Source organism: Silene latifolia, chromosome 6 (genome assembly GCF_048544455.1).
Source record: "Silene latifolia isolate original U9 population chromosome 6, ASM4854445v1, whole genome shotgun sequence".
Classification (NCBI taxonomy): Eukaryota; Viridiplantae; Streptophyta; class Magnoliopsida; order Caryophyllales; family Caryophyllaceae; genus Silene; species Silene latifolia.
In genome coordinates this window covers 7695691-7709489 of record NC_133531.1, presented here as the reverse complement: position 1 = coordinate 7709489, position 13799 = coordinate 7695691, and positions in this window count along the sequence as shown.

Sequence of the window (13799 nt, the reverse complement as noted above, 5' to 3'; positions counted from 1 at the left end):
GCGATTTAGGTATTTAAACATATTCGTCCTTATTCTAAATCACTTTTTACAAAACCTAAAACCTGTTTAAGAGAGAAAGCAACTAGTCTTCTTCCTAATCGCGTTCTTGACAATTCCCGGAGTTCAGACGGTCAGTTTGTATCGTGGTTCGCGTCGTTGGATTCCTTGCGTCGAGGGTAAGCTTTTAATATAATTTATATTATGTTTTGTTAAGATTGATGAAACCCTAATTTAGGAATTGGGGGTTTTTATGAGTAGTAATTGAATGGTAGCATCTATGTGTTGTATGGTAGGAGGAGAATTCGTAGAGGAGCCGTTTTGATACAGCTGTAGATACCGTCTGCGTGTTGTGCTTTCCAGGTAGGATTTCCTACTCAGTATTAGTCCCATAATGGGATATTGGTGATGTGCTGTAGTTAGTTGTCTGATATGATGATAGTGTTTGTGATTGTGATTGTGTTTGGGTTCTTTGGCTCTCGAGATGCGTTCTCGGCTGAGTGGGGTCACTTGCGGGAGTGATCTCACGCCCTAGTTTCGCCCTTCGTGGAACCCGCCACGAAAGGGGATGTGCACATTAATGGACAGGGTTATCGCTCGTACGATGAGCGGGGCTTAGGTGGGAACGGCAGTGCGGTCCCCATCGGCGTGGCGGGTCCAAAGGATGGACGGTCGATTGAGATGATGGGAGTGGGTGGTGTGTGTGTGTGTGTGTGGCAGTTCAGCTGTCTGTTTGTCTTATTATTGTTATCTATATTGATTGTGTGATTAGTACTGACCCCGGTGTTGTTTTGTAAAACCTGCGGTGATCCATTCGGGTATGGTGAGCAGATATTGAGCAGGTATAGAGATGAGTACGGGGATAGCTGGGATGGCCACGACATGACGATAGAGTCTTCCGCTGTAGTTTAGCTTTATTTACATTTCAGTTGAGAACAGATAGTTTGGAATAATGTATTGTACTTTCAGTTTGGTTTCGAGGATTGTATTTATCATTAAACTATTTATAATAAATGTTGTTTCCGTTTTGTCTATTTGATTATCATACCTCGGGCGACCGAGATGGTGATGTCTTCATACCTGAGTGGTCCTGGTAAGGCACTTGGAGTATGGGGGTGTTACATCAAGTCTTGGGCCTACTGATGCATCCTCGTGTCTAGCCCAAGTCGAACATTGGGCTCTAATACCACTTGTTGTGCGGAAGCGTGAATATCCTGTGTTGGGCCTCTGCTGTATCTGTATCCACCGTCCATAATAGTACGATATTGTCCGCTTTGGGCCAAGCCCTCACGGATTTACTCTTGGGCTCCTTCCCAAAAGGCCTCGTACTATTATATTTTCTGGACACTTATAAAGATGATATTCCATCCTTATTCTACCGATGTGGGACAAGGGTTTGCACCCTAACACGTCTAAATGATCAAAAATACAGAAACAAGGAAAAATGTGTATCTCCCTGAAATTGATAACTCCAACTACCAGAATTGTCCTTGACAGGAGATGGGCCTTTTTACTGCACAACTTATTTGCACTCATGTCTGCTCATTTTCATCATAATTATGATTCACCTTTTACTATTTCAAGAGTATATAACAATCTTTCCATTATTTGTCTATCTTTCCTATTCAATCTTATACGCTCTCATTATTATTTCGCTAACCGAATAAAGTTGAGTTAAGCTTGAACATAATTCCGTTTGATTTGTTGAAAACGAGTTATGCACGTCACTTAGGTAAAGTTAAAACGGTTGGCCAAGGAGTTTGATTAATTTTCATGGCCCGTGGAGAGGGATCGAACTCTTGATTTCATGATTAAGAAATGAAGTGAGTAATCACCACACCAAATCTATTTTGTTAAAATCAACTTTTATATGAGGCTACGCATTAATAGATAGATCATGGATGATCAACTACTCTACTACAAAAAATCTATTCCCCAAATCATTGTTGTAATTATGACCATTGCCAAATTAGATAAGATTATAATTCTTGACTAAAACCTAAAAATGTGAAAAATATAACTTCAACTTTCGTTTCAATTTTTATCTTTTATTTAATGTTATTATTTGTTGTATTCAATAATGTGGATTTGTAACATCATACGATCCAAACGTTCCGTTTCACATGAACGGTGCACAAATACTATCCTACAACCAGTTATATATGGACTGATGTATAAACGGTTGTATAACAGTTGGTTAGTTAAGTTAGTTATAGGTTGGTTACAAGCTGACATCAGCATTAGTTAGAAGTCGGTTTATGTAGCTATAAATACACACCAACCACAATGATTGTAAAAATAAGTTTTGATCAATAATATTACAATTCATATTGTTCATTACATCTGTATTATGATTTCATATGGTATCAGGAGAAGTTTCTGATCCTGGTCATTCATCTGATTCTTGACAAAACAGATCAAGAATTCAATATTTTTCGCTTCCGCATTCATCAAATATAAAGTTTGTTACTGTATCTTCATCATCTACATCACATCTTCTTCTTTTTTCTTAAAATTTTCATCCACATCAGATCATAATGCCTGAGAATTCATCTCCACGCACCTCCAGTTATGACTATTTTGAAGATCCTTTGTTCTTATCTACATCAGATCAACCCAATGCAACTTTGGCCTCGTTTCTGTTTGAAGGTCACGATTTCTTGGGGTGGAAACAAGAAGTTTACATGTCTCTGACCTCCAAAAATAAAGATGGTTTTTTGGATGGTACATGTGCCAAACCACCTGTCACTGATAAAAAGTACAAGCAATGGTTTCGTTATGATTTAATGGTAACTAAGTGGATTCTTAATTCACTTGATAAGTCTATCAGAGAAAATCTGAAGTTTGTTAAGTCTGCAGAAGAACTGTGGGCAGAATTGGTTGAGAGATATGGTACTGCCAATGCAATTGAGATTTATCAGCTCAAGAAAGATTTGGGGGCAGTCAGTCAAGAAAATTCATCACTGGTGGATTATTACAGTAAGATGAAGCTGCTATGGGAGACTCTTGATAGTGTAGATCCTGTTCCTACATGCAGTTGTGGTAAACTTGATCTTTGTTCTTGCACCTTGATCAAGAGGATTATTACTAGAGAGAATAATGGCAAACTAATCCAATTTCTCATGGGGTTAAACAAGGGTTATGATAATGTTAGAACACAGATACTATCAATGGAGCCCTTGCCTACTATGAACAAGGTGTTAGGACTCTTGCAAAAGATTGAGAGGCAGAAGCAGATTACAGATGGTGTTGATGTTTTGGCTGAAGTGACTGCTTATGCTGCTGGTGTTCAAGAAGATACTCTGCAGACTGGTTTCAAGAAAGCTAAAGTTGGTAATCAATCATCTGGGAATTCAAGGTTTTGCACTCGCTGTAATGTTACAACTCATAATACCAGTGACTGTTTTTGGCTCAATAAATGTCCTCATTGTGGAAAGACTGGACACAAGCCTTCCAATTGTTTCAATGTTAGGGGTTTTCCCAATGATAGAAACAATAAAGGTAAAGGGAGAGGTGGCTATGGTAACAAATCAAATTCTCAGAGATCTAATGTTAAGCAGACTGCCAATAATGTTGACATCTTGGACGTGGATTCTCCTCTTGATGATTCTGATCAACAGAGTGGGTTTCAGAATGGTGCTTCTTCTCTGGATTCTAGTATGATTGATGGTTTAGTAACTTCTGTAATTGATCAAGTCATGATAAGAATTGCTGTAGAAAATTCCCAGATATCTCACTCCAATTTTGCAGGTATGGTTTCTACTTTTTCTCAGGTAAATACTGAAACAAGGAAAAATGTTTCTCCCTGAAATTGATAAGTCCAACTACCACTATTGTCCTTGACAGGAGATGGGCCTTTCTACTGCACAACTTATTTGCACTCATGTCTGCTCATTTTCATCTTAATCATGATTCACCTTTTACAGTTTTACTATTTGGAGAGTATATACCAATCTTTCCACCATGCACGTTTTCTTTCCTACTCAATCTTGCAACTTATTTGATCTATTTTAATATTGAGACGGATAGAACTCTTCTTAAAGAATTGGGTTTGGGCTCATAAAATAGGCCTATAAATTTGGCCCGGTCTAGCTAGACCTGGCAAACAGATCAATTAGGTCGGGTCTAGTCATTTCGGGTTCGGGTCATTTTCGGGCCAGCTATTATGAAGTTATTTGTTAATAATAATAAGTTTGTAACAATAAGCATTCGGGCCAGATTATACTAGATCGGGTCAATTCGGGTTCAGATCTTGAGTTCGGGTGTCGGACCGGGTTCGTGTCGAGTCGGGACAATTTTGTCAGGTATAGGCCCTGTCCAGCCTTATAAACGGGGTATTTTTTTGGTCTTAGCCCAGCCCAAGCCCAATCCATGATCACCTCTAATGTGTTTAAGGCTTTAATCGCTACTCGCTAGCCCAACGTCTTTATTGTTTTCTAAAGCCCACTTTTTACACGTCTGCTAATACTTTTAAGATGCTCACGATTAGAGCTGACAAATAATGACACGACACAAAATTAACGGGATTGGGTTGAGCCCAGTGACGCACATTTATGTGAGTCGTGTTTGGTTTCTGCTCTCTAAACACAAATGACTTCTTTACTAAATTAATCCTAATTTTTCTCGATCCTCCTTCATATAAATATATTTCTACTCTTTTCAAACATTGATATAACACAAAAACATAACACGACATGATTATTTTAGGAGGCCCTATTGGCCTTTTATTATGTCAAAATCGTCCATGTTTCCGAATTACTCCTATGATTTTGACATAATTTCAATTCCCATCAAGGTAAAGTTAATATTAGGAAACTTTTCTAATTTAATCCAAATTGGTAAAAATGAAACATCTCCGAATCTCGGTAAAACCATTGATAAAAAAAAAATACTCCGTATAACATTCAATTATAATAATTTACTTACAACACCACCCTGGTAAAATAAAATAAATACAAAGCTTGTAGAAAAGAAACAGCAACAATGAAACAAAAGCGATAATAATAATATTCTATTTTTATCATAGTCGCACAAAATATTAAAATAATATTATAATGTGAGTATGATAATATTGAAGTTAAACCAGCTTAGGTTCCCTAGGTACAAGATTTACGGGCATTGACATATTTTTGTGTGCATTTAAAATTCTGAGCAATTTTATAAAACAAGTTTTCGTTTTTGCAATCTTTGGGCATCCTATCAGCCTTTCTAACAATTGCTAAACAACTTTGGACATCTTCGAATTCCCCAAACATATCGTTGAAGTCTTCCACTATACTTTCGCAGAACCCATGAATATCTTTTGCTTCGACCTTCTTTGTTATGCATGCCTTCAACTCGTCTTCATCAAACCAGGACGATCGATCAATTAGATTACAAACGCGTTTATATAGTTTCATTTTTAAGTCAATTGTTCAAATAAACTTAATTAATACTCCGATCCCTCTAATTCAACAGATTGTTTATTTTGATTAAAATACTCTACACAAAATAATAAAATTGTAAACTTCCTGTTGAATCGGAGTTTACTGATTACAAAGTACAGAATAGGGAGATACCTTGAGTTAGCTCGGGAGTAGTCGTAAGAACAGGGAGAGTAACCGTACAAGATTTACGTGCATTGACATATTTTTGTGTGCATTTAAAATTCTGAGCAATTTTATAAAACAGGTTTTCGTTTTTGCAATTTTTGTTATTCTTTTTAACATTTGTTAGACAGTTTTGGATATCGTCGAAGCTGAATTCCCCCGACATGTCGTTGAAGTCTTCGACTATACTTTCGCAGAACCCATGAATATCTCCTGCTTCGATCTTCCCTATTATGCACGTCTTCAACTCGTCTTCATCAAACCAGGACGATTAATTAGATTACATTTTCTTTGTCTATCGCAAAATAATACTGTACTCCGTAATAGGAATTCTTATAATAGACACATGATAGAAAAACTCGTAAAAAAAATATAGTGAGTTTGGAATATATTAAAATGACTAAAATAGGAAATCTTATGTTGCTATAACAATTTAACTATTTAAACCATTATTGTACATTCTTTCATGTTTAATCTCCGTTTAGTCGAATATCGAATAATGACGCAAAACTTAATACAAAGTAAAGATATATACCTGATAGCTGGGCAGTAGACATAACAACTTGAAGAGCCAAGCAGACGAAAGTTGCTACGATCATCCCATTAAAGAGCTTTCCCATTGCACTTGATGGATGTATGTATGTATGTATGTATGTATGTATGTATGTATGTATGTATGTATGTATGTATGTATGTGATGCCGGAAATGTACGTAGGTCGTCTTCTACTTATAGTTACACCAGGTAATGTGCAGCTAAGCATAACATTATTATTGAAATAATGTGAAAATAAAACAAGAAGATCACATACAACTGTATGACACGGACATGGTTGCAAGTACTTGCGACGAGCTCGCCATCATCTTCTGCATCTTCTGCAGCTAAGCATAAAATTATTTTAAATAGTGCTTGGGTTTTTGTTTGGATAGTTTTTATGTTAATATATGAGTACCAATTAATTTATTCCGTGGTTAAAATATCGCGCTTAACTAAAGAAAAGTAAAGGTAAAAATTGACGAATGACGGTAACATTTGAAATTAAGCGATTCGACTTATAAATATGAAACGGATGGTTGAGGTTTTGAGCAGTGACGGAGCTAGGATTGAAGTTTAGGGGGGCGAGAACATAATTCAGGATATGTAAAAGTGAAAAAAAAAAGGTTTTTATCAATAGCTGATCTTGTTTCAGACGGACCATTTTGGTCTAAAGTAATAAGACGGGATTTTGTAACCACTTTACAGCCAAATGTGATCATTATTGAAAAACAAGTTACCTGTAACACTGTCTGTATCATTGTGGTTACATTTAATGATAAAATGGTCATATATACCCGTCCGAAGATTCAGACAAAAAATGACCGTCTAAATGATCAAAAATACAGAAACAAGGAAAAATGTGTATCTCCCTGAAATTGATAACTCCAACTACCAGAATTGTCCCGAAAAGGGTAGAGTTACACCAGGTGTATGAGGCCTCTCATACACCACCAATGAAAACGCGCCATATGTCAAACTCAAAGAATCTGATTTATTGTAATTAATCCCTTGATTCCTTCATTAATTACCCTCCCTAATTAATGTCCTCGGTTTTGCCATATATTTTATTAATTTAAAAAAATTTCTCTCCTAATTTTTAATTCACTCTTATTTATTATTAATATTTTTGTGTATTTCAATATTTATGTATACATTTGTATACCGTATATTTATATTGAGGCGGATACATTAATTAATACGTTATATTTGTACCTGAGCTTATACGATATTAATTGTATACATTTTTATACTGTATATTTCGTAATTTTGTATCTCTTCTTCTTATTTATTATTTATCTTTGTAATATATTTTGTATAATTATTTTTGCTGATTATTTTTTATATGTATTTTTCGTTTTAATTTATTATTGAATATATTTGCGTTCTGTATTTCAAGGTTTTATTTTTTTTTTATTATTGATAAATTGTTTTTGCATTTTATAAGGCACTGTTTTTACATTATATTTATTTTTGTATAATTTCATAATATTAAGTATGAAATTAGTGAGTTAAATAAAAAAAATTTAAAATTTATTTTGTATTTTTCTTAAAAAAAAATTATTGGACATAATTATTTAATAAAAAAGTTCTTAAAAAAATGTTAATAATAAAAATTTGTTGGACGTAATTATTTATGGTACAACTATTTTCATTTAAATACTTTTTTTTTTTTTACAAAAAGTACGTAAAAAAAAGTTGTTAATAAAATGTACCGCAACAAGGTTCGAACCTTAGACGTCTGGTTAGAAAATTATGTATCTTACCAACTGTGCTACACGAATTGTTTGCTGATAATCTATAACTTCTTATTATTATTTTGTAATCATTAAGAAGATGAAAGGTCGTTAGGGTTTTCTCCACCTAACTTGCATTTGGCGGGAAACCATGCATTGATTATTTTTTTTGGGAGGGAAATATTGTATTATAAATATAGTCATTCCCTCCAAATTTTAATTCATCCAAACTACATCTTCCCTACTAAATTAATTTAACTATCCTCAAGTGAAATAACAAAAATGTCGGAAGAGAGGAAAGCCCATGCAAGAGACATTGTGTGCACGAGATTGTTCATGAGAGAAATAATCAAACAAGTTGGTCCTACTAATGTCCAAAATGCTTTAACGAGAGCTAGTCCGGGTTACCATGGAAATACTTTCCTTGTCGATTTATTTGAGGAGGAATTTAATATGCTTAATTGGGGTAAATTTGAACTCGACAAAATGTATTGGAAGAAAATTGACGATGGGATAGAGATGTTAGCTACCCCTAAAATTGATTCCTCTATTGTTAGGGTGGAGGAGGAAGAGGAGGACGAAGTAGTGGAGGTGATTGAGGTTATAGCAACCCCTCCTAAGCCGAAGAACTCCGGAAAAGCTATGGGGAACTCGCCATGCACAAAAACCCCCGACATCCTCCCTTCAAAGATGTCCAAGAAGAGGTTCGGGAGGACTCGTCCAAGAAGGCTCAATTCTAAGAAACTTAGATTTGATTCTTGTGTTGGTTGTAGTCATTAGGTTTAGTTTTTAAATTCTGTTTGTTGTTTTTTTTTTCCCTTTGTACGTCGTTTTTAATATTAATGAAAGTAATTTTCTTTTCATATTACCTTTCTTTTAATTTAATTGTCCTTATAAATTAAAATTAAAAAATATAAACCAAAAAGGGCGATCATTATCATACTCGATAAAATGGAATTAAAAAAAAAATAGTGTAACTCTTACTATTCTCCATAAAATTGAATTATTAACGTTTGTCTTCCCTATGCATCTTAATTTATTTTACAGATTTCGAAAAGGCAAGTAGATTAAAATTATTAATGACCAATTATATTATTAAAAATAATAGTAAATAATATATATCTTAATTTATTTACATGTTTTTAAATAATTGAAAGTAAATATTTTATGTAATTCGTAGACTAAAGTAACATATTAATGCCGAAACATATTTTTAAATGTTAGTTTTATTAAGTTAAAATATTAAAATATAAATTTTATTATTGAAAACATAATATAAATATACAGTTACATTGATAAAGTAACATATTAATATAATAAATGAATATAAAAAACAAGTTTTAAAATATTAATATATTAAAACAATCGTTAAATTGATATTAAAATATAAGTTTTTATTTGTTATGAAATAAAAAAAAAACAGTTAAATTTATATTAAAATATAAGTTTTTATTTTTGTTGTGTTTAAAAAACAACAGTTAAAAAATGAATGGTTTTACTGTTACTTAATTTATTTTGTTTATTAAGTTAAAATATTAAAATAGAAATATAATACAAATGTTCTACATAGCTTGTCGCGTTGATGATCATCCAAATTTTAGTCCATCATGGTTTGGTTAAAATAAAATTTTAGGGTTTATTTGGGGTTTAGGGTTTATTTGGGGTTTAGGGTTTCTAGGCTTTTTAGGAGTTTTGGGTGTATAGGGTTTATAGGGTTTATTTGTGGTTTTAGGGTTTTTAGCCATATGTACGATGTATGTGTAATACGTAAGGTTAAGACGTAAATTTAAGACCTAAGGTTAAGACTTAACGTTTGATCAATATGAGTTTATATATGATTAGAACGGGATAATTGATTAAGATACCTATGTCTTATGGTTTAAGATGTTATCGATCGTGCATTGCTATTGAGTAATCATAGCAATATACGATCAATACGAGTTTAGATCCCAATGTATTATGGTCCTATGTATTATGGTTGAAGATGTTATCGATCGAACGTTGCTATTGACTAATCATAGCAATATACAATCAATACGAGTTTAGATACCTATGTCTTGTGGTTTAAGATGTTATACATCGTACATTGCTATTGACTAATTATATCAATGTACGATCAATACGGGTTTAGATGCCTATGTTTAAAATGTTATAGATCGTAAATGCGTTCTATTGACTAATCATAGCAATGTACGATCAATACGGGTGTAGATACCTATGTCTCGGGACGTAAGACCTAAGTTAAGTTGTTATCAATCGTATGTTGCTATTGACTAATCATAGCAATGTACGATCAATACGGGTGTAGATACCTATGTCTCGGGACGTAAGACCTAAGTTAAGTTGTTATCAATCGTATGTTGCTATTCACTAATCATAGCAATGTACGATCAATACGGGTGTAGATATCTATGTCTCGGGACGTAAGACCTAAGTTAAGTTGTTATCAATCGTATGTTGCTATAATTAGTTAATTATTCCGATCAACAGTGTAGGACTAATTTTAACAAGTTTCTAAGACTTAAGATGAGATCGTATGTTGCTATCGACTAATCGTTGCAACGTATGATCAATAGGATTGTACGAATATTTTGGCGGGAAAAGGACAATCTAGTGTTAAAACAACTTAAAAAGTGATGGTACTTAATAGTTAATCGTGACCGTTCAGTTGTAATTAAAATATTTGATGATATTCCACATTAAATCGTGGCCGTTGATCCTATAAGTGACCAATCACAAATAAAGCCACGGATTGGTAAATATTACAACCTTTATAAGCATTTTTTTTTGTTATCATATCAACTAAAACATAATAAAAGTCTCTCTCTAACTTCTCTCAATAGTACTTATTTTCATCTCTTTCTCTATTTGTTCAACTTCTCTCTCTCTTCTCTCAATAATACCTTTATTATTCTTAATTCTAATTTAATCCTTATATTTGTATACGTCAAGATGGAAAACGCGGCCGTTGATGTTGTTAATAGATCAATCAGAGGTAAACAAGCTTTGGTGGATGAGCTCTGTGTGACGGAGTTGGAGCATGTTTCGAGGATGAAATCCCTTATGGAACGCCGCAACCGTTGGCATGAAAGAGGTATCAAAGATTTCGACAAATCACTCGAGTCCCTCATACAATCCTTCTTACGTGACTATCAGAGGACATACGATTTCAGGAAGGACTTGGAGAGGGAGATCGGGGCCTTAGAGGCTATTTTGCCTTCTTTATCTTAGAAATTAGTTTTATTTTGTTTCCTTAATATTGTAACCTTTAATTTAGTTTTAGTTTTAGTTTTTATTAATTTAGTTTTCCTTAATATTGTAATCTTTATTTTCCTTAATATTGTAATTATAATCTTAGAAAATTTTGTCTTTTAGTATTCCGATGTGTTTCTTTAATTTTCATTGCATTTATTAATGAACCACCACATTTTATTAATTTAATTTTATTTAGTTTAATTTAATTTAATTTATTCATGTTATGGTTCACCAAAGGTCACCATCCTTGTTATAAATACGAGGGGAGTTAAAAGAAGAATCACCTTTCTCCCTAACCTTTTCTTACTCATTCACTTTATCTCTCTTTATTTTCTCTCTAAAAACTCGATTTTTTGAAATGGCAAATAAATTGCAGGCCTTAACGATCTTATGATTGGATCTATGAGTTTTTTGGAAGAACAAGTTTCCTGTCTCCGTGAACAGGAGTTGAGGGCGATGAAGATGGTGGTCGGGGCGATTAAAATTCGCAACGATTGTTATGCAAATGGCATAAAGGAAATGGAGAAGGAAACGGATGGTTTCATCAAATCCGTGTTGGGTACTTATGAAAAATGTTGCAAACTTAGGGAAGAATTTGAAGATGATATTAAGATTTTACGATCCTTACTTAATAAGGATTAGGCTTAATATTGTACTTTTTTTAAGTTTATCTTAATAATAATAATCTATTTTCGTTCTTACATTTTGTCGTTTAATTCTCTACTATTTGTTTTTTTAGTATAAATTTGATTGTTAATTTTGCAACTGAAGAGACATGCATGTGGGTAATGAAAAAGGATCTTCATAGTTTTATAAAATATAATACAAACCAAAGGATCCGTCTCGTACATGAGACGCTCCGTGATTAGGGTTTCCAATCGAGGCGTATTATTCATAGTTTAATTGAATTTATTCATGAACCACTTAATTTAATCTAATTTAATTTAATTCATGAACCAAAGGTCACCATCCTTGTTATAAATACGGGTGAGTTAAAAGAAGTATCCATTTCTACCTAACCTTTCCTTACTCATTCACTTTATCTCTCTTTATCTTCTCTCTAAAACCTCAGAAATTTCAAATGGAAGGACTTCACAATATTGCTATTGAATCAGAATCGGTTTAGAAGAACAGGTTGCCATGCTCCATGAACAGGAGTTCAGAGTGATGAAGATGGTGGTCGGGGCGATTAAAATTCGCAGCGATTGTTATGCAAAAGGCATGAAGGAAATGGAGAAGGAAGCGGATGATTTCGTCAAATCCGTGTTGGGTACACATGAAAAATGTTGCAAACTTAGGAAAGAATTAGAGGATGATATTAACATTTTAAAGTCCTTGATTAATAAGGACTAGGCTTAATATTGTACTCTTTTTTTAAAAGTTTATGTTAATAATAATCTATTTTCGTTTACATTTTGTCGTTTAATTCTCTTTTTTTTTTGTATAAATTTCATTGTTAATTTTGCAACTAAAGACACTTGCATCTGGGTAAATAAAAAGGATCTTCATAGATTCATAAAATATAATACAAACCATACTTACAATAATCCTTACAAAATACGAAATATTAACTAAAATTAATTAAAATCCAAGAGATTCAAGTTGAACAATCTCCCTTTCAATTTTGCTAATTTCTATTAGCGCCGTTCGCGATTTGCCCTTAATATGCTTATCATATTATCCATATTTGCTTGTACGTCATGCATCCCTCTTGTTATGGCCATGTCTCGTACATGAGACGCTCTGTGATTAGGGTTTCCAATCGAACGTCAATCTCTCGCAAGAAAGTGAGAACGTTTCTGCGATCCATTGTGTATTGAAATAAGAAAGCAACAAACTGTCTATCCATCTGAAACAATTAAATTAAATTAAGAAGCAACAACCGCACAATCAGTTAAATAGATAGTTAAAAAAATCGATTTGGGTTTGGGATTTATTCAATAAAATCAATTCTGACAAAAACAAAAAACCCAAACAATAATTGAAGATAAAAGAACAAATACCTTGATTGATAATGGAGGAGTATGGATAAAAAAAGATTAGGGTTTGTGTACTGAAAGATAATTTTGAGATGAATGTGTTTTGCCTTTTATAATGGGAAAAGGTAGTAGTTAGGGTTTTAAAATCTTTTTTTTTTTTTTATTAAAAGTTGTGACTTGATTTGATTTGGAAGTCAAATCGTTTCTCAGAATTGAAGACTTTATGCATGCCGCCGGATTTTCTTACACACGCAACAACAATAGTCATTTCAAGTTACAATAGTCATTTCAAGTTGTGTTATGTCAAATAAAATTTGAATTATTCATTTTTTATTACTCTTTTTGGTTGGTATTATGTCAAATCTCCCAATTGTTCAGTTCATTATTCTTTTTGTGTTGTGTTTTGTCAAATCAATTTTAACTATTCAACTAAACAAGTAAAAGAGATGGAATTGAATAAAGTACATAAATGGAAAATACTAGAAGTCCACATTTTATATAATAATTTAAATATTTTACAAATTAAAAAACTAACAAACCGAGATGAATACCCAAATAGGAGGAAAAAATGTGGATTTGGGTACAACATCCAAATATGCAGCGGCTTTAATTTCATACGAAGACACAGAGTCATTCGAGTGGGTGTTTGAGAAGTGGATAGAATGTATGGGTAGAGCTCCAACCGTCTTACTAACTGATCAATGTAAAGCA